This window comes from Ammospiza caudacuta, chromosome 2, assembly GCF_027887145.1.
Source record: "Ammospiza caudacuta isolate bAmmCau1 chromosome 2, bAmmCau1.pri, whole genome shotgun sequence".
Taxonomy (NCBI): Eukaryota; Metazoa; Chordata; class Aves; order Passeriformes; family Passerellidae; genus Ammospiza; species Ammospiza caudacuta.
Genome location: NC_080594.1, coordinates 92,148,902 through 92,171,419, shown reverse-complemented (window position 1 = coordinate 92,171,419; position 22,518 = coordinate 92,148,902).

The following is a 22,518-nucleotide window of genomic DNA, read 5'->3' as shown; positions in this document are numbered from 1 at the left end:
TAAAAACATTTTCATGTTAATTTAATGTCACACAATAAAACAGTGCAAAATAGATGAAGGGAAAATTATATATGAGTATAGAATTTATTCCGCGTCCAAATTACACACCCAAATGTATGCTTCAAATTTCATTATAGGTCACTGATACTAAATCTGACAGCAATCCTCCCTTCCTTCCTTCCTTCCTTCCTTCCTTCCTTCCTTCCTTCCTTCCTTCCTTCCTTCCTTCCTTCCTTCCTTCCTTCCTTCCTTCCTTCCTTCCTTCCTTCCTTCCGACACTTCCTTCCTTCCGACACTTCCTTCCTTCCGACACTTCCTTCCTTCCGACACTTCCTTCCTTCCGACACTTCCTTCCGACACTTCCTTCCGACACTTCCTTCCGACACTTCCTTCCTTCCTTCCGACACTTCCTTCCGACACTTCCTTCCGACACTTCCTTCCTTCCGACACTTCCTTCCTTCCTTCCTTCCTTCCTTCCTTCCTTCCTTCCGACACTTCCTTCCTTCCTTCCGACACTTCCTTCCGACACTTCCTTCCGACACTTCCTTCCTTCCTTCCGACACTTGCTTCCTTCCGACACTTCCTTCCTTCCGACACTTCCTTCCTTCCGACACTTCCTTCCGACACTTCCTTCCGACACTTCCTTCCTTCCGACACTTCCTTCCTTCCTTCCGACACTTCCTTCCGACACTTCCTTCCTTCCGACACTTCCTTCCTTCCGACACTTCCTTCCTTCCGACACTTCCTTCCGACACTTCCTTCCTTCCGACCCTTCCTTCCTTCCGACACTTCCTTCCTTCCTTCCGACACTTCCTTCCGACACTTCCTTCCGACACTTCCTTCCTTCCTTCCTTCCTTCCTTCCTTCCTTCCTTCCTTCCGACACTTCCTTCCGACACTTCCTTCCGACACTTCCTCCCTTCCTTCCGACACTTCCTTCCGACACTTCCTTCCGACACTTCCTTCCGACACTTCCTTCCTTCCGACACTTCCTTCCTTCCTTCCGACACTTCCTTCCGACACTTCCTTCCGACACTTCCTTCCTTCCGACACTTCCTTCCTTCCTTCCGACACTTCCTTCCGACACTTCCTTCCGACACTTCCTTCCTTCCGACACTTCCTTCCTTTTCCTTCCTTCCTTCCTTCCTTCCTTCCTTCCTTCCTTCCTTCCGACACTTCCTTCCTTCCGACACTTCCTTCCTTCCTTCCTTCCTTCCTTCCTTCCTTCCTTCCGACACTTCCTTCCGACACTTCCTTCCTTCCTTCCTTCCTTCCTTCCTTCCTTCCTTCCTTCCTTCCTTCCTTCCTTCCTTCCTTCCTTCCGACACTTCCTTCCGACACTTCCTTCCGACACTTCCTTCCTTCCGACACTTCCTTCCTTCCTTCCGACACTTCCTTCCGACACTTCCTTCCTTCCTTCCTTCCGACACTTCCTTCCTTCCTTCCGACACTTCCTTCCGCCACTTCCTTCCTTCCGACACTTCCTTCCTTCCTTCCGACACTTCCTTCCTTTTCCTTCCTTCCTTCCGACACTTCCTTCCTTCCTTCCGACACTTCCTTCCTTCCTTCCGACACTTCCTTCCGACACTTCCTTCCTTCCGACACTTCCTTCCGACACTTCCGACACTTCCTTCCTTTTCCTTCCTTCCTTCCTTCCTTCCTTCCTTCCTTCCTTCCTTCCGACACTTCCTTCCGACACTTCCTTCCTTCCGACACTTCCTTCCTTTTCCTTCCTTCCTTCCGACACTTCCTTCCTTCCTTCCGACACTTCCTTCCTTCTGACACTTCCTTCCTTCCTTCCTTCTTTCCTTCCTTCCTTCCTTCCTTCCTTCCTTCCTTCCTTCCTTCCTTCCTTCCTTCCTTCCGACACTTCCTTCCGACACTTCCTTCCGACACTTCCTTCCGACACTTCCTTCCTTCCTTCCTTCCTTCCTTCCTTCCTTCCTTCCTTCCTTCCTTCCTTCCTTCCTTCCGACACTTCCTTCCGACACTTCCTTCCGACACTTCCTTCCGACACTTCCTTCCTTCCGACACTTCCTTCCAACACTTCCTTCCGACACTTCCTTCCGACACTTCCTTCCGACACTTCCTTTTCCTTCCTTCCGACACTTCCTTCCTTCCTTCCGACACTTCCTTCCGACACTTCCTTCCGACACTTCCTTCCTTCCTTCCCACACTTCCTTCCGACACTTCCTTCCTTCCTTCCCTCCCTCCGTCCCTCCCTCCCTCCCTCCCTCCCTCCCTCCCTCCCTCCCTCCCTTATTCCCCAATATAGGCAAAGTGAAACCAGTTAAAGTAACTTCATTACCAAAACCAATCTGACTTCTCTGACTACGTGAGCACCAAGTTAATAACACTCAGGGTTGAACTTGATTCCTTTTGTTGAGAGCATGTAAAAAATTTAGGAGTTCTATTTGCCGAACCTGGTGACTGGACAGACATGAGAGATCAGGAAAATTTTAATAACCTCCAATTGCAAAAAGTTTCTGAAATTTAATTTTTGAAAACTGATTTTTCTGATTTAGTGGGTACAATGACGTCTTTTGCCAGAAAAAATCTTCTCACCCCTTGCACCATAATCTGCATATACCTGTCAGCTTCTGGTAAAAATGTCTTTTACCTTTAAGACTGCTTTGTCTGGCCAGTTCTGACTGATGCCACTAAGTGAAGATATATTGGTCATGTCGTACACCCCGAACAGAATATATTATTGACTGCTGTGTTGGTTTTTGCACTGATCCTCTCCAAACTGTGGACAGGATCTAAATCTAAAAGATAATAAGAAATGTAAAAGTTTGAATTTTAAGGTGTTCCCATTCAATCACTGCAAAAATTTTAAGAATCGGTTTTGATATTTTTGCTTTAAATATAGTACTCACTGCAACAATTAACTGCAGCATGCATATCCTGTTCAGTGTATGAATTCCCCAATTGCTCCTGTGAGAAATACATGCTTGTACACATGTAAGTAGATATTTAAGCAGCTCTTCTGAATCACTCTACTGTGATAAGATGCTTCAAGAAAAGCCTTGTGTTGAAGAAGAATCACAAGCAATCCTAAGAAATGCAGGATATACATAGGAAAAGTATGAAAAAAGGAAATTAGTTCCCTGCAGAAGTAACAGAGGCTTATGGTCAAACTAGAGTAATATGATTTCTTCTCCTCTTCCTTTAATATGCACTATTTTCTCCATCTGGATGAAAACACTGAACAAAATATAGCTGAGGAAACCTAAAAATGACACCCATTAGACTACAACAGATTTCTCAAATAAAGGAAGGAGAAATTTCATGAAGTCCACCTCACTCCACTTGACCAAGCATACTAGGTCAAGTTCACCTCCAGTTTTAAAAGGGCAGCAAAGTCATAAAAAGACCTAAAAATGAGAAATCGTATAAAAAATAATCTTCAATAAAAAGTCCACAACCAGAAACAAAGCAAAAATTTAAGTCAGTTTCTTATGGTCCACGAGTGAAGGTAAAATCAGAAAAGGGATAATTTCCAAATACTTTTTATCATCTTGTTCTGGTGTCAGCATTATATCCAAACTAGTTTTAACTTCACTAAAGCTAACATTTTGTGTATTGCAAACTATAGCAGTAAACAAAATATATTGCTGTTGAAGTATTGCTCAATGCAGTACATTAGAAAGGAAACCCAAAATGTTGCAGACAGTAGACATTGCACAGTGCATAACCCCTGTGAAAGCTCTTCATGGAAATTTGTGTCAAACACTGGGACCATAAAATGTAGTAATACAGTAACCTGGAAGGCATAGAAAAAAGAAAAAAAAATTGAATAATATATTTATTTTCTTTGGGGAGGTTACAGTTTTGTTGATTGAGCTCAGTGGAGGAGCAAGGCTACAGAAGGCTAAAGAATGGAGAAATATTCTAAGTGGGCATGCTGCCTCCAAGAATAAGCCAAGAAAGGTATCCATTGCTGCTTCAAATTCCTGTGCTGGATCCCAGCACAGGAAGAAAAAAAAAAATCTTTTGTTTCTCTTTGCTTCCATGTGCAGCTTTGCTTTTTTAAACTGCCTTTGTCTCGATCTGTGAGTTTTGTTCCATCCCATTTTCTCCCCTCCCATCCTTTCTAAGGGGGGGAGTGACAGAGCGATTTGGCGGACAGCTGGTATCCTGCTGGGTCAACCCATCACACAAATGTACAGTCAGCTAATGGGGCAATTCTCATCTATCTTTTGATGCAAACACTAAAATTCTAAAGACTTTTTTTCCTACCAGATTTAATTCCTTCTTCTAAGATCCCTCAGGCCTTCCCTACATTGTAATTTTTCGGTGGCCTTTAGGTGTTCTGTCTACACAAAACAATGAAGAATCTAATCATTGAGTAGAATCAGTGCTGGGTATTGGTTTTTTTATTTTTAAAACTTTTTAAAATGAATTTAAAATGAAAAATAAATGCACAGATTCTTTAACAGAACTTGAAATATGGAGATACTTATTACCAAAACAAAATAGGCTAAGTGAATTTAATGTGTTTAGAAACAAACAACTCAGCCAATAACTTAACAGGGCTCTTTAATAATCATTATTCCCACTTCAATTCTTTATTTGTTCTAAACTGAGTAGCCCAAAAGTTTTCTGTACTGTTGGTAGTTTATGTTGTGTGAAACTTCTAGTAGATGACTGAGGGAAAATGGCTGGCAAAATGGAAGTGCCAGGAGAGCCACAGTCTGGAGGAGAAAAAAGGGGAAGGTGTGTTCCATATCCCTCAGAACTTGTATTGCTTGATTACATCTTGAAATAAACTTGACATAATAAGGCAAAAATCCTTTCTTCGTAGACAAAAAAAAGCATTCAACAAAATCTACACTTTCTTTAAAATGCCTATTTTGGTGAAGTATCATTTTTAGTTAAGGAACTTTTTCAACCCGAAATCTTTCAAATGATTGTGATATTATATTTGAAATGGACCATGCCTTTAAGAAAAAAACCCCAACAACTATACTTGTCAAATTCAAGAATTTAAGCTGCCAACATTTCCAGAACCAAGCCAGTCATTTCAGTAAGATAACTTATTTTGGTCAGCTAAAATTTTTCAGTATGGTGCAGTGAACCCCTGCTGCAGTTCACTCACTGCTTCTGCACTATTTCTTGTTCATCCTTCAGTATTGCAAGCAAATACAGATGCTAACAACGCATGAAAAATCCTGATTTCCAATCTGCTACTCCTTGCCTTAAGAAAATATTGTTTTGCTTGGAAAGAAACTTGATGGGGAAATCACACCCTGAGCTGCAGGCTCGTATGGGGGCATTCATACTTGTGTGAGAGGTGCAGCACAGCCCCTCAGCACTTAAGAGCTGTGAGGAAATAAAGGCACTCAGTATGAACACAGTATTCAGAAAACTTCATCATAACCTAACAAGACTGACCCTTTTCTCTCCATTCATCCTTTTTCCTCTGAACTGGATTTCAGGCAGTTTTCTGAAAACTTGGAAATAACAGGCCTTTTTTTCAGCAGAAATACTGTAAATAATCTGGTCAACAAATCATTATAACTGAGATTTGCAAAATATTTCAGGGTGAAGTAAGACATCTGTCTTTGACGTGTTTTCAGCCCAACTGGTTTTATGCTAAAAGAAGTCAATGGCATGGTCATAGCAGTTTAAAATAAAGTTCCCTGGGAAATTTGAGACAATTTTAATCATAGACTTTCTTTCAGCTCCTTGTCATAGTTATGAGTGCTACTAGATATGCACAGTGTTTTAATCTCTGTGGTTTCAAAGCATCATATTTTACAGACTAAAAAATAATCTTCAATATAAAAAATAAAATAATATATATTATTTTCCTTTTATAAAAGGAAAATAATATGCTTTATAAAAATCAACAATCCATTGAAGTATATAAATTAACCAATTTTTCCTCTTTTGTTTTGGTGTTACACGCATTTTTTTACAATGCTGTCATTGTTACTCAATTTCGAAGGCCAGTCTTTTTTGACACTAGTTAGCCTGTGGAGGTAAGTGATATTTAAAGTACAATTCTGTCCATCAGATTTTCAGAGTGCCAGTATCATGACACGAATTGCTGTGCATTTATCAGCTGGGATATGGATAGTCCCATTAAGTTATCACAGCATTAGGCTCCTCAGGAAGCTTTCCCCAGCAGTTCAAATTCTTGAATGAATTTATTTATTAAAAGCATTACATGTGACGATAATTCTTAGCTCAGGTACTTATATATTGTGTGAAGTAAACTGTGCTTCAGGTTTTGTGGCCCTTTATTAGTCATTACACATCTGTAGCTCCTTCTCCTATGCCTTTTCTGCCTGTGCAATGTGTCAGGAAGCAAGATGACAGACAGGATGTGCTACTGCCAAATGCTCAAGTGATAGAGATTTACCAACAGAAATTCTGGCCTAGTGACCTCCTACATTGAACTATTGATTCAGAGCAAATAATTTGGTTTCGAGAACTTTTCAATTGGTTCTGCACAATTTTTTAGAGGGCAAAGGCAGTGGAAGAGTAATGACATCTAGGACAGTAACACTGGGGCTCCTTTCCTCTGACATGTATTTTCCTCACTGGAGCTGGTGAATGGTTACCATCACTGGGGCCATTCACAGGGATTCAGCACTTTATTTAATGCAGTGGGTGACTGCTGCAGTCAAAGTTTTGCAATCTTGATGGATAACCCTTTTTGTTCACATTTAAGTTTCGATTAAATTTTTCATCAAAGATTCAATTTTTGTTTAACCAGTTCACCTTTTGCACCAGTGATTTCCCCTGGCTAGCTCTACTCTTGACAGATTGGGTAGACTTGCTTTATTGCTACTATTGAGGAATATGTTAGGACTTATGGTGGAAGTCTTGGCTAAAAATCAGTGCTGAAATAATTGGGTTGTGATAAGTTGCAGCCTGGTCCTTCTCCACACTGAGGTAAGATACTGGGCTTATGTGCTAGATCTTGCCCAACTAAACTCTAGACATCTTTGCACTGAGATCATAAACTTAATAACAGAAAATAATAGTTAAAGTGCATGAAAACACTGTCTCTGTCCCATGGCTTACATTCAGTTAATTATTTATCCATTGTTTTTCAGTTAATCATTGAGAGATTTTAGTAGGATAAAACCACTGTTACTAGAAATGTAACTAGAAATGTCTAGAATATTATTCACTAAAAGGCAGGAAAATTGTTAACTTATTGTACTAATTTACATTATTTACAGTTTATAAAAAGTCAAAGGAGTATTAATGGCGCACACACAAAAAATTCTAAAATTTGTATGACTATATGATTCTAAATCAAATAAAAAAATCATTTTCTCTAAATGTAAAAAAGCTAGTGTCTCAAAAACATAAAACAGATTTGTAGTCAATATTTTACATTAACGACCAGGCTGCCTTTTCAATTCAACAGAAGCATAAAGATGTCCCTACAAGGCTTCTGACTCGGTGTCCTTAAGCAAAATTTTCATTTCTGATTCATAACACAACCAATCAGTGTGATTTTGAAATTCATGTGGGCCAAAACTCTTAAACATTTTTCTCAGAATAGGGTACTAAAATGGATGTAGTCTATCAATAAATGAAAAATAAACTGATTCCTAGTTGAAGCATATGATATTTACGAATATCTGGCTTCCTTTCAGATCTCAGGTCATTGTTGAACTCCCCTCACTGTCGGTGATGCACCACCTTTCTTTCCCTCATAAATTACTGCTTTTCCATTTAAAAAATCACAGCAGAAAGCCTGCCTTTCTCTTCTCTCTCGACCTCCAGTATCAAAAACAGTGTCCTGTTACTAAAGAGATACACTAACCTCGCCTCCCACAGTCAATAATTAAACAATACATTTTTATTTTTTGGTGCTGGTAATAGGGAAGGTCGTCACAGATTTCATAAGCTAATTAAAGCTCATAAGTACATCTTTCACACAGCTTCCCTTCAAAAGTGATCTAAACACTGTTCCTTGCTGCTAAACCTGTGGGATTTTCTACTGGAATGGCAGATGAGTTATGTTATCAATCACACAAAGCTCTATTAATTTTATCACAACTCCAATGGCTGTTGACATTAAATGGCACAAATTTGGCCATTGTGGTCCCTGAGGTAGTGCATCTTCACATCCTTTCAAATGGTAATTATATTTTTGACCTTAAAAAAAGGACTGTTTTTATCCCCAGCAAGCCCCGTTTCCCTCCTTCCTGATAGCAGAAGCATTTTCACAGGACCATTTCTCTGCCTACACTGTTTGGCTAGTGGGAGTTTTCTTTTTTTTTTATTTTTTATTTAATATAAAACAAAAGCATCTTTATAAGATTTCAATAGCTATATAGGGGAAGGGTTGCTACACAGTAGTGCTGACATTAGCTTTCACTGAGATGAAGAGAAGAGATCGCTTGATGATGAAGACATTTCAAGGACACCACTGGTATGGAATAGCTTTCTCTCTGGGTCAGTCAGTGTTTCAGATTGCTTAATTACTGCAAATTCACGCAGGTAACTGCGATGAACACATGGAAAGCCATTAGGAGGTATCATCTATTGTTTAACTTTGGAGAGAAAAAAAGATAGTTGTTGAAATAGGGAAAGAGTTCTGCTCAAGGTTTTCATAGGATATCACTACCTGGCTGTCACTGGGAACTGTCTAAACCAGTTTTTGTCATCTCCACATTAATATTAGGCATATCATTATTTAAAAATCTTGGTTGTACCAAGGTCGTCTGAATTAAAACAGCAGTTTTGTGTCTTTTTGCATAAAATAGATATTTTGTGCTCTATTTGGATTTACTTGTAGCTCTCCTTACAATACCTTTTTTAAAATGCTAGTCTCTCCTCTGTGTCTTTGCATTAAACCAGAAATTAAAGCACTTTTATCCTGAAAAAAACCCGACCCCACACAAGCAGAATGCAGTACATTCTTTACTATTTAAGATGACAGGTGTTTATTGCACCCAAACATAGCTTCACGTTCTCAAAAAAAAGTGTGAATATACGGGATATTTGTGCCAAATTTTCCCTCAGCTTTTAAACTGAAATTCAATTGAAGTCAGGGTTCTAAGGGCAGAATTCAGCCCTTTCATATAAGGGCAGTGGGTGATGAGTATAAGAGAGAGAAAAAAGAAACCTTATATATATGAGCATGATGAAGATCAGAAGGTATTGATTCAGACTGTCTTTATTATAAAATTAGTATCAGAATCCAGACTGGCCATTCCCCCTCAGTTTCCCTCACAGAGGCACCTCTATTAGACAAAAGGATCTCAGTTTCACTGAATATGGGCTTTTAAGGACTCCAGAGCTACAAAGTGAAAAGGACAATTTCACTCTTTTCTGAAAAGTCATGAAAGTACACAGAGAAAATAGTGGCTCTTTTGGGGATGATGCTAAAAGTTGCTCTGTTTCTAATGACAAAACCATGATTAGGATATTTTCTAGCCTGTGCTCTGGGATGATTGGGTCAGAGAACCATGATCCTGCCTTCTGAGCACATGTAATTGGATTAATGATTGCAGGTCCAGAAAATGAATGTCAAGTATCAGGAAAGCAATAATGTGTTCTCACAAAACTAGCAACTGTAGCAATCATCAGGAAAGTTAAATCCTCGTTTTACCGGGGTTTGGACGCAGTGCATCCATGTAGAACATTCCCATGATAAAAAGTCTACTCTTATCAAAAGTTGCTGCAGCAAGTATTTGTGACTGCAATGTTACTTCTTCCACAGTGATGCGCTGTGAGTTTGCAACTATGATATTCAAGAAGAACTTACCATATATATACAGATATATATATATATGCATATGTATGAAACAATGGATTCCACAATTAAAAAACAAAAATACAAAACCACACAAAGCCAAAACAAAACAAAAAAGTCAAACACCAAATCCAAACCCATATATTTTTATTTCTATCCAGGCTCTACTATAAGTATTTGATGGAAAATTTAAAAGTAGATACAAAACATAGTGGGTGTTATTTTGGACTACATATCAACCACTGAAATAAAGCTTGCACCAGTAATTTCCAAGACTTCAAAAGATAGCAGAGGCAAATTCATACAGTGGGTAAAGCACTAGGTTGATGTTTCAAGAGACTTGACTTTCAGTGCCTTGTTAGCTTACTTTACTCAGAGGCATTTAAACCAGCTCTTCACTTGCCTTTGCTTCCCTCATCCATACAATATGGTAATGATACTTGGCTTTTCTCCTAAAGCAATCAGAGATCTTGGAAGGTGAAGAAACTTGTATGAACAGTATATATTATTCTAGATATACACTCATCTGACACATGACATCTTTGGCCCTTAAACTTCCATTTAAAAGGATCCTTTTCCCAAATGTACAACCATCCTTTCTCTACTGTGATTGCTGTAATGTGATGAGGGAAAAATTTGTTTCTTACAGTAAAGACAGTCAAATACAAAATAACAGTAAAACAGAATTCAGCTATAATTGCATGGTAAGAGTCAAAGGGTTTTTTTCTTCCTCCCCACAGGAAATTGTTTCGCGTCTCTCTTAAGCACGTAGAATATCAGCAGCCCAAAAAGATTCTTACTCTAATCTATTTATGAATTAAAACATTGTTAGCAGCCAGTCAGCAAGGCTGATAGGGCACAGTAAGCTTACATCTTTCAAACTGACCACAACTGTCTATTTTTTTTGCACTTCTTAAAGATTGTTTTTTGGGTTGTGCATTCTATCACTCGCCTTGGAATGAAAACATTTATTCAATGTATTCTGCAGATGCCTTGAATTCTTTATGATCTGGTTTTAAAGGTATAATTTTGCCTGTGAAACACTAAATAATCTTGTTCTAACTATTCTTTCCCAGGAATTCCAACACCTATTAGTCCATACCAACAACTAATTGCTTGACAAATTTCATTAATTTGATCTTAAACCAACAGATGAATTACACAAAGGAAAATAACCATGCAAAACAGATAAACTTTTATTATTCCTATATTCATATAATTAAAAAAAAAAAACAAAAAAAATCCTAGAAAACAACAAAAACAATTTATTTTTCTTTAAATTGTCAACTTCTAGCCCCAAGCACATTTTTTATTACTAGTGCACAATCCTATAAAAATAGAGCTTTATAAATGAAAACATTGACAGACCCTTAGCGATAGTGGCACTACAGGGAATAGCTATAAACAACATTTTTATTCCTCAAGCATACCTTACCCTTGAAAGTTTACACTAATTACCTGTAGTTTTGTTAATGTTTTAAGCTGCCCTTCATCTCTCCCATCCAGACACACCACTCAGCTTCCTCAACAGATATATTCAACAGCTTCTGTTCACACCTGACATCAATTTCCTTTGATGTTCACAGTCTAAATGAGAATGCTACAGCAAGCTGTATTTGTGAAGTATACAGGATGCCTTTAAAATGATGGCAGGTATTTTCCTCATTAAAGCAGCCATAACAGATAGTTAGATATGATGCTGTCCCTCACCTTCCTGCTAATTAATGACTATGATTGCAACCCAAATAAGATCAGGCAATTAAATGTGATAACATTTCAGAAGTGAAGAAAACGTACAACAATCTTGGAATAGCTTCCTGTAGATAAATAAAGTTGATCTTAGCAAAATTAACATATAAATGTACCATTCTATCAAAAAATTACACAAACTAAAGAATGTGGTAATTTTACTTTTAATTGAAACATGCGCTATGGTGGAGATTGGAAATACAAGCAAGTCCCATACCTGTTTTGTCATTTCTATTAGCAATAGGATAGTTAGAATTCTTCAAAGGAAGATTTTTGAAAGGATGTCTTTATCACTAAAATATAACCTTGAAAGAATTCTGCATCAAGATGGAGCACTTTTCTTGGTTGTGTGTTCTGCACCTGGACACTCTCTAGCAGAGTCAAACACGTGAATGTTCCCTGTCCCAGTGCTGTACTGGCCATGACTGGGCATTCAGATAAGTGCTCAGAAATGTTTAGCAAAGACATCATTACTGTCTAAATCTGCCATCATCAAATTTCAATTCAAGAAATGATGCCTCTGGTAGTGACAGGGGAAAGTTGTGAATCATGGAACTACAGAATCCTGACTGACTGAAGCACAGAACTCAGCATTAATCCATATTTCCTCACACTCCAAAGGATTTCTGTACCAGGGCTAATGGTTGATTTACTGATTTGAGAGCTCAAGTGTTTAAGTTAGACTTACAATAAAGCTATAACTTCTATATCTATGAGCCAGTTTTAGTATAAGAGGAGTTCTAACAATAGGCTTTTAGGAATAAAAAATGGTCTGACATTTTTCTCCTCCACCCGTGACAAGTGTTTTTATGAGTGCCGAGTGCTGGGCAAAATGTGGGAGTTATCATGCCTTCATCTTTTTGGATGATCTGGAGAGCCATGAATTAGATAACAAATAAATCACTAAGAAGAAATGTCCCATTAGAAAGGAAAATACATATGGCAAATACATTCTTCAAGAAAACTTGGGCAAACATAAAATGGCTACATATTGATTTTGTCTTCCTCTGGCCTTTAGTCTTGAGTATACGGAATTCAAGAACATCCAGAATTTCTTCTTTAAAAGGCTCTTCCTACTGCTAAGCATGTTGTACAGCAATGAGTACCCTTCTGCATGAGAAATCTTCTAACTGGCCCATACCGTACCTACAGCTCCTCCACACCCATGGGATGATCCTAAATCACAGCTCAGCCAGTGGGCAGGCACGTGCTCTGTCACTAAACCATGCCTCTGAGAGCAGCAAACTGTGATGGATGACCCTGAGAGATCAGTATATTCAGCAAAATCCTTTGCTAGACCTAGGGAATCATATAGGGAGAGCTTGGTAATGCAATGTCACAGGGAATGACAATGTCCCAGGACATCCAGGCCAAGACCACCAAGTATATGTGTCCATATCTTCAGATCTGTGACTACAGACTGTGACAACTGCTGGCCAAAGCCCAGCAGAAGTATACAAGTGAGGAGAGAATTTTTTCCTTTTTGAAATATAGACTGCCTTAAAGTGCAAGGTAAATAGGTAAATTAGATGGGTAAATGAAAGCCTCTTTCCTCTCTGGAGTCTGATTTTATGGGGAGAGTTAGAATTTTGGAGCCTAGAAGAAATATCTAGAGCTGTGTTAAAACTTCACAGATATGGGAAGGGACAAACTCTAGTAGTGTTCTTTATTGTTATTGCAGCAGTGATGCCTTTGGTCTACATCTTTGTTCCAGTTCCCCATTAAACCTGAAGGTCAGGATCAAGGGGTTAATGCAGGATTTTCATGAAATATTAATTTTCTACTAACTTCAGATGCAGTAGTTTAACATTCTGTGTACAGTTTAGCTTAAGCAGTGGCTGGGGACATGTTTATATGCAATTAAATGAAAAAGCAGTTTTCCTACCCTTTTTGACCTCTAACATGAAGAAAAATGTAACTGCGTGGCATATTCTTTTTCACTTACACATTCATGATCAAAGGTAAGAATGTTTCTGTGAACTACCTATATCTTACTTTGTCAAATTCTTCAAGTTGTTGGATATTTTTCCAAAGGAAAAACTTATTAAAAATACATTAACATTCAGTTTAGGTTTAGTTAACTACTTTTTCCTTCTCCCTTTGGTCTAACAATGATGAAGTGAGCATTCAAAAGCTGAGATCGAATTATAAGAGCATAAACCTTGTGAGAACTCTTAGTGATGTAAGGCATAAGTGACATCATAAGTCAAAGCTATGTTGCCATAGACCCTGTAGCTATGACCAGTGATGAAAGAATTTGCAAGAAAATACAAAGATGTCTAGAGTCTATGGCAGCAGTTTAAATCTTTGAAATCAAAAGGTTGTCCTACAACTAAAATGCTTAGCTCAAAAAAAATTTGTCAACATAAGAGGTAGATGATCCTTAAGATGGCTCACTGGAGCTATAAAAAAATTAACATTTTTACTCTGAAGCGAGTGTTATTATCAAAACATATTCAAGATTGAAAACCAGCAGATTTTGATTTTTCTTGCTCCTTTCTAGGCAATACAGACCTATACCTTTCCATTTAGTTATGCACCTTAAATTTTCATCCAGTCCCTTGGCCTTACATTATGTTATGATGGAAGCATTGCAACACTTTTTTCTAATCTGGAAATCTGATGTCTGTGTTTCAGACATAGAAGATCAGGGTTCTGAATATCAGGTTTGACCCTAACACTACTCCTTCCCAGTAATGAACATTTTCCTGTGTCATCACTCAAAAACTATTTTCAATTTAAATGTCTTCCAGTCTTGTCTCTCTCATCTCCATCTTTAAACTCATGGCCTCTTGTGGAGAGTGTCAGACCTCTCCATACTTTCCAAAATATATCAGCCATTACTACTCTTCAGTATAATATTAATTCAATTATTTTTATACTTTCCCCCAACACTTTTATACTTTCCCCATTCCATCCATAACCCATAGGAAAAACTTCTCTTAGCAGTAAATATCCCCACAAAATTTGTCTGCTTTCCACATGACGTTTGCCAAACAAAGAGAAATGATCAGTATATTCCTAAATTGTGCATACTTGTGATGCTAATCAAAGTACTTTCATTGCTAACCAGCATTCATTTTTGTTCATAGGTCTTGTTCACAAACTTGTCTGCAACAATAGAAGCAGAGCTAACCATGGCTTTAGGTATCACTACTTAATACTTTTAAATCCTCTAAACTGAAAATTGAGTAGGATTTGCTGTAGATATTATTACAGATCTTGCTAAAAATCTCAGTGATCATCTGAGGTAAAACTTACCAAAGTTTAGAATAAAACCAGCACATAAAGACAGACTTCTGTATATAACAGTTATGGTTGAACAGTGGGAAGGGAAAAAACCATACTCAGTAAGAACAATAGTACTAGCTCCAATATGTCTTAGAAGTTTAAGCTAAAGCATTTTAAGATTTATCAGAGCAATAGAAACTTTCTTACTTCTGACATAAAGGTGGTGATATTAACTGAAAACCAAAAAAACTGTTATACATTGAAAAGGAAATTCTAGAGTAATGGCCACAAACTGGTGTGCATGTTTGGAATAATTTAGTATTTTTTATTAATATTACAGATGCAACTTTGAGTATCATTTAACTCTGATCTTACTCAACTGAAAGAACAACTTGAAGCAGAGATGAAATCAGTGAAAATAAACTTGTATAAAATTAACGTTAGGTGACAATGAAATCCAAGAGGACTTACCATTGGAATTTCAAGGAAGAGTATATCAAATTTTTACAGTTTTAGTTTTTATTTGAGTTACTTCTGAGACTCTTTCTTGAGGTTTCCTGAATAAAGTTAAGTAACTGACCAAATATTTTAATATTACAATTTCTCAAACTCATTACAAGTTGTTTCTTTTAATATTGAACACTTGATTATTTTTAGACAGACTTTTCTTCAGCTTGGATTTGCCAGCTAAGTAGCAAATTAACCATAGGCATGACCCTAATGAATTCACCATACTTATGCTCATTGTTTAGTTCTAGAATGTTTATTTCTGCATTTCATGAGAAAATTAAACTGACTTCATATCCTTATCTTGTCTGTCAATTTTATATCAATTTTCTAAGCTTTCTCACCTTATTTTTGCCAAACACAGATCATCTTTCTGATGGCTTTATAACTGCTCAAGTTTTTTTCTTAGTCAGAAAAGGAAAGCTGCTGGTAACTATTTAGTTTTGGACCCTTGTAATATTTTTGTTACATCTCTTTTACTTACTGTTAATGCAACCTCATAGGCAGATCAGAGCTGAGCTGGATAAAACTGAGAATTAAATTTTTTATGCTGGTATTTTTTACTCATCCAAAACAGGGCATTTTTCCAAAGAGTTACTTTAAAAGCATGTCCCAGCACACGCTGGCCCAGGGACAAGACCACTGAGCAACTAACTTGCTGTGGGGAATATTCTGGTTTTCTCTAGGTAGGGCTCAAGTTTAACTGTTTAATTGCCTGTGACTGCTGCATATAATGTAAGAGGATTTTGCAGCCAGCCTGATTTCCCAAAGCTACAACTTTAAAGGAGTTACAAACTGGTATTTGAACATGACTGAGTTATAGTCATGCCAGCCAAATCAGAAACACTGCAAGAACAGTCTCTTGTAGTATGTCAGTTTTCCATGGAAGAGATTTATCTGCTCTACTAAGGAGTCAGACAACCATGAAAAACAGCAAACTTGAGAAAGTTAATAAAACTTTTTTAAAATCTCAGAAGGGGTTTCAGTCAACATCAATGTTAAAGAAGGCTTAGGTTACAGCCTGTTTTATTCGTCTTGACCTTACCCATAAAAACTTCGGTGATGGCCCAGACCGAGAAGTGTTTATATGTCTTCAGGGGCTGAAAGGATATGCAAAGGGAATTATTAGAGCTTTTCTGAAACACAGGGATAGTGTAAGCATACTAAACCCATCCCAAGAAAGGACTTATAGCTGGATCTTATGGTCTTCTTGTCCCATGAAAAGTTTGTATAATTTGGAGAGAGATCCGCTATATTCTCCAACATAATCAAGCACCAAAACAGCCACTTTGAAAGACTGTACTTTTTCATTTCAATTGGGTCTAGAGTGCTTGGTTGAAAATTTTCCCCCAAAGAGTTCTGCTTAACACTTCAGCAAACTGATATTTGTGTAGAGTCCTTTGCTATTGTACTATAATTATCAGGCTAAACTCCCACAACTAATGCCTGCCTTAGCTATAACCAATACATGCTAGTATTCAGAAATATTCTCTTCAGTATCTTTTCTCCTTTAGTGAGTCTTGAAATCCAGTTCCACAAAAAAACTCCTCTGGACACAGTACCTTTTCTCTCCTGAGTTAAAAAAGAATCCTTTCTGTTTCTATGACAAACATAGATAAGAATACTACAACAAAGAGTGTACAAGAGTCTTCTGCAGCACCCTGTTTTTCAGAGTAATATAGTACATATAGATGCATAGATGTTGCAGGAGATGTCTCAAGGATTACATATCGTGGTTCCTTCTCTCCTATGTTTGTCCATTCCCCTGTTTTATTGTCAGCAAGATTTTTTCCCATCACATATCTCCCATCCATATCCTGTCATATGACCAGGTCATGCTGTCCTCTGAACACAAAGAAAGTCTGCAAGTCATCAAATATGTCCTTTTCATGTGAGCTGCAACAAGGTTCAAAAAGCTTCAGGGTGTTGTTCTGTTACACGATGTCTCCACCTCTCCTTTCTGATGTGGCCCACAGGGGGAGAAGGCATCATGAAAGGAAGCTGCCAAATAATTCACAGGTGTGAATGACCACAGGTGTTGGATGAATTGAGCCAGGGACTCTGTTGGGCCCTGGCCTTCTCAGGCATGAGATGTGGTAATAATTTTTTATGATAGTGTATTGTTTAAGAATGAAAATTGCTATTTTATCTTCCTAAAACACTGCTTTTTTGGTGCTGTTTACAGTGTTTTGCCCTAATCAGTTCTGGACCTTGAGCCTGACAGGATTTTAGTCCCATTACCAGGCTTTCCTCATATTTCACTGAGTCCTCAATGAAAGCTATATTTTGAAAACAATCTCTTGGGCTTATGAAAGATATCTGTCAGCAGACATTAAAGTAATACAAAGATGAATATTTTATCATTTATTTTATAAGGGAGGAGACTAAGGCACAAAAAGAGCCAGAAATATGGATGTGGTCAACCATCAGAAAAGCTAGAAAGAGGGCCTGGATCACCAGTCTGGTTCCTTCCGCCTAGACACAGATACTTGTTAAAGTTATAATATTCACAAAACCTCCTTTGCGGTTATTTATTGTCTTCAATGATATAGCTATCTCCTTTTTAAAAAAGCAGTTTTTAACAAAACAGGTTAAAGATCACCGTCAGCAGAAATGGTATCTTACCCTTCTGTAGTGCCACAAAGAGTTCCAGAAAACAGAGATGAGACTGAGAGTTGATTATCTGATTAATTTTGCCAAGCACATATCGAGCATAAAAAAGTATTCTATGCCTCAAGCAGTGTAGTACAAATGTCCCAATTAGATGCATGACTGATTTTGATTTGGCTCATTATTTATGCAGAACATTGGCTACTGGCTTATTGTTTTACTAAGTTCTGCAATATGACCCTTAATAGAGATTGCGTCTAATACTAGGAACACAAATTCATTTTTCTGAAGGCTGCATATATCATTATTATTAAGACTATTATTGTTAATATTATCATTATAAAAATAAAAATAATATGTATTATAATAATCTGTTATCTCTTTCTTCCCTGATAGTGACAGAGATCTGAGATAGAAAAAAGTAATTCTAACATCTTGAAAATAAATGCATGTGAACTCATTCTTCATGCATTTCTTTCATTAAACTTCAGCTGCCCAGGAATTAGAACTGGAAGACTATACCTAAGATGTGCTTTATATTCAGCAGTGGGAAAGATGCACTTCTGAAAAGAAACTCATATATCAGGAAATAAACTCTAAGACATGTCAGAAAATTTATTTCCGGGAAGCAATCTGTTTGTTCTATTGATGATAATGGCCCCGAATCCAAAATTTGAGGATCCCCGAATTTGGGATCCTCAAATTTTGACTGCCTAAATCCAAACATTTGAAATCTGTCCCAAGAGACTCCATGAGACTTTGAGCTCTCATGTTTAAATAAAATCTTTTAAAGCCAACTTTTAGACTGCTTTCATGGAGTAGTGAAAATTGTCTCTAGAAGAAAATGTTTTCAAAATCTTTTAAGTGAAGCTAAATATCTACTGAAAACTATGTTTACTCTCTTCTCCCTGGTTTACTCTGCAGTATTTCTTTGGATCATCAGTTTCTCCATGTAATATTTTCAGCTGCTATATGGTCATTTTCAGTGCAAGCCTTTGAAACCTCTGCAGGATAATGCACAAATACATTCCTGCTGATTCCCACTTGTCAGTTTCAGAAATGTAGAGCATCAAATATCCATCACTCATGAAGCCATAGGACATGCAAGGAGATAGAATTGTGAGGCTTCTTCAGTGAAAGCAAGGGAATTTTTAAAAGAAATTAGATGGGTAATTAACTCCCTGTCTCATTAAGAACACATATGGTTAGCCACCTGAGATGCTGGAATTTTAAAAACTAGTGCTAGAGCAGAAGAAAACCTCAGGATAAAGTCCAATATAGTTAATGGGACTATGGAACAACCAGATGGAGCTCACAACTCTTTTCAATTACATTTTTCTAATACATGAACAAATGAACCCTTTATTGAGAGTATATTTGAAGCACCACAGTTTAAGATAACATTGAGGAACACTCTAGGAGGGCAATATTTCAGAGTTTGTATTAAGACCACAGATTGAACTTCAGCCAGCACAGTTCCAATTTTGCACACAAACCTTTTAGAAGTTAGTCTTCTCAACCTAGGCAGCAAGTATTGTTCAGCAAATTGACCTAATGTGTGGTTTAGAATAATGAACACATTTAAGAAAATTATGGACTGTTGAGAAGCAATTCATGAGTGTAGAAACATGATCCATTGCAATGAATTTTTTTCTCTCATTTAGGTAAAATTCATTTCAATAATAAGGAGCACTAATAAAAAGGAAGAAAAAATTCTACATTAAGAGGCTCAGACAAGATTTATCTCCCATTACCTTCAGTAGTTGTGTTCACTTGGGTTTTACTAGTATTTTTAACACATAGTTCTGAAAAAATACTTTGAAATATTAAGAAGTCATCAAAATTAAGGAAATTCATAATAAATGTGCTATATATGTATAGCAACATAATCAGCAAAGCTCATAAATGTTAGTCTCCAAATCTCAAGCTTTGGATTCTCCTGCATTTATGATGTGCAAATTTGACTGGATCTTCCCTAGTGTGCAGGTTCCTAGTAGTACATGCTGGCATGATCTCTCTGGTACCTAATTAAGATTTATCTTGAGATTCAGAATATTTTTCAGTGAGGATGTTAAAGAAAGGAAATTCGCTTCTACCCAGCCATTAAATTGGGTTAAATTTGGCCAGCAGGTACAAAAAGTAGTCAGAGAGATGCATACATGCACAAGGAAGTTGAAGTAATGTTACGTAACTCTTACTCCTTTATGAGCCAGGGTAAAGGTGGTTATCTCATCCTAAGAATTAATTTATTTTAAAAATTGAACTCAAATGCCAAAAACTCCCAAACTTCTAGATCTCTGGAGCTACTACAAAATTATCTTCATACCATGTGTGGAGAATCTGGTACTCACAAAAGAATGTTAAAAAAACCCTTAACTTTAATTTACAGTCCATCAGTCATCTCATATTAAGGAAAGATCTTTAATCCATTCTATTCTGCACCTTTCTGTTACTCATCATCATCCATAATGTAAAAATATCTTCTTAGAATCGAGCTAAGATGAATATTGCTCTTCTCGGAAATAATTCTAAAGCAGCAGGTGCTCAAATTTTGTTAAAAAGATTATAATAGCTCAGAATTCCATATTGTACATGGGTTTATGACTTACTCAAGGTATCTTCAACCTTTATTAATGTAAAATCGTGAGATATGTGGGACAAACAGCTACTCTGCAGAAAATCAAAAATATCAAGGTCTGTTTTGCCATCTCATCAAAGTTCCCTTCTGGAATGCTTCTTCCACCTACTCCTGCACAGACTGTCCAAAGTGAAAGGACCTTGTTCATTCTTGCCTTTGTAGAAGCCCCTAACAAGAATATGGGAAAAAATCTCTGTGAGGCAGATCTGTGTAATATGTGTTTCTTCCTGTGAGTAATAATTTTTATGTCATTATTAAATAAGAATTGTGGTAGATCTCTTTCATAGCATTAGATATGACATGATTAAGTAAACTACTTGAAAGCACTCTTTCGGGAAAAGGATATTTAATCAGTAAACTCAAATGCAGCAAACTTCAGTGGGACTTCTGGTGCTTCTTGCTTTCATTATCTGGGCTGTACATATCAGAGAAGTACATTTACCCCAGTTTTTCAATGACTATTAACTGTACTGTGACATTTTTTTTGTCTCCTCACACAGAGGAACAATCTACAATGGTACAATGAATATAAAGAAGGTTGAAAATAAAGATTTCCTTAAAAATTTTTCCTGCTACAATCAGAACTTAAAAGTAGCTTAGCCTCCCAATTGCTTTGTCAGTTTTCTTTCTCTAATTTCTTTACAATTCACCAGGAAACATTAAAGAGTTTTCTTGGAGAAATAGATGCTGTAACTACTTCTACAGTTTTTTTAGTGTTAAATGTCTCTTAGAATTATAACATCAATAGTGAATAGATGGATTAATCAGACTACATAATAACTGAATAGAACAATCAGTTCATAAACTATATTACTAAGTCCTCTTTTGTTGGTTTGGGTTTCTTTTCCCTATTTGAAATAAATCTCCTGATGATGTCAAAAACAGAGCTGAGGAATAAGATCTTATATTGCTGATAATATTCTTTAATTGATGTATCTCAACTTTTTGCCATTCTTATTTTTATGAAAGATTTTTAAAAAGTCAGTGTTCTTCAGTCAAGATGTACAGCACAGAACTTTAGTCTGCTCCCTGGTTATGTGAACTACTGTGGGATGACAATTTCTCAGGCAATAGTACTGCTTGTAAATGGTCACATAAACCAAAAATTGAAGCATTCAGTTTATTACATATTATATGGGATGAACTGAGTGATATAGTGGATGATGGTGAACTGTGAGACAATTTATTTATCCTTTTTCATTAAAATTTGATATGCAGTCATAACTCATAGAGGGCAGAATGAAGTTTCCTAGTTCACAATAGAGCATCCTCCATATCTCATATTTTAAAATAAAGCAGTAGTTACTGTGAACAAAACATTTCATTTAAGAATAACATTTGGATCAAAAAGATAAATACAGTCATTAATCAGTACTAATTATGATTTTGATATCCATATTGGTCAGCTTGCTCTAAATGCAGCAATTTAACACACAAAATTACATTTAACACCTATTTATGCTGTTCTATAATTTACCAGAGATAAAAATAAGCATCCATCTCAGTTTTCCTTACAGAATCTGTCTGGAATACCTATCAATGGTATTTTATTTATCTATTTTAAATGTATGCAAGAAACTCCTCACCATGACATTTGATTATCTCTCTAGTCATAATTGTAAAAATAGTAACTCTAAAAAATGTCATGCTTCCTCTTGCCTGACTCCATTAGAAAAGCTAACCATTCTAATATATTTATCCCTAAATAATATTACTTCACATGGGAGAAAAACCCCTTAATGACTGACCCTCAAAGACAGATACAAATGAATGAATAAAGGAAGGAAATAATATTATCATCCAGAAATGCTGTCAAAGTATTACTCAAGAATCTTCATGTAATATCGGTCCCAACTAATCACTCCTGGATCGACGTAAATATTTATCTCTTACTATTTTTGATAATGATTTTCTGTGAAAGAAGAATTAAAGAAATGTTTGCAGCCCAACTCTACACCCATTACCCATGACACCTCACCTCACTGAATTACAGCCTTTCCTGTACAGGATTAAGCAGCTATGTGTTTTACAACACATATTTTTCTTAGAGGAAA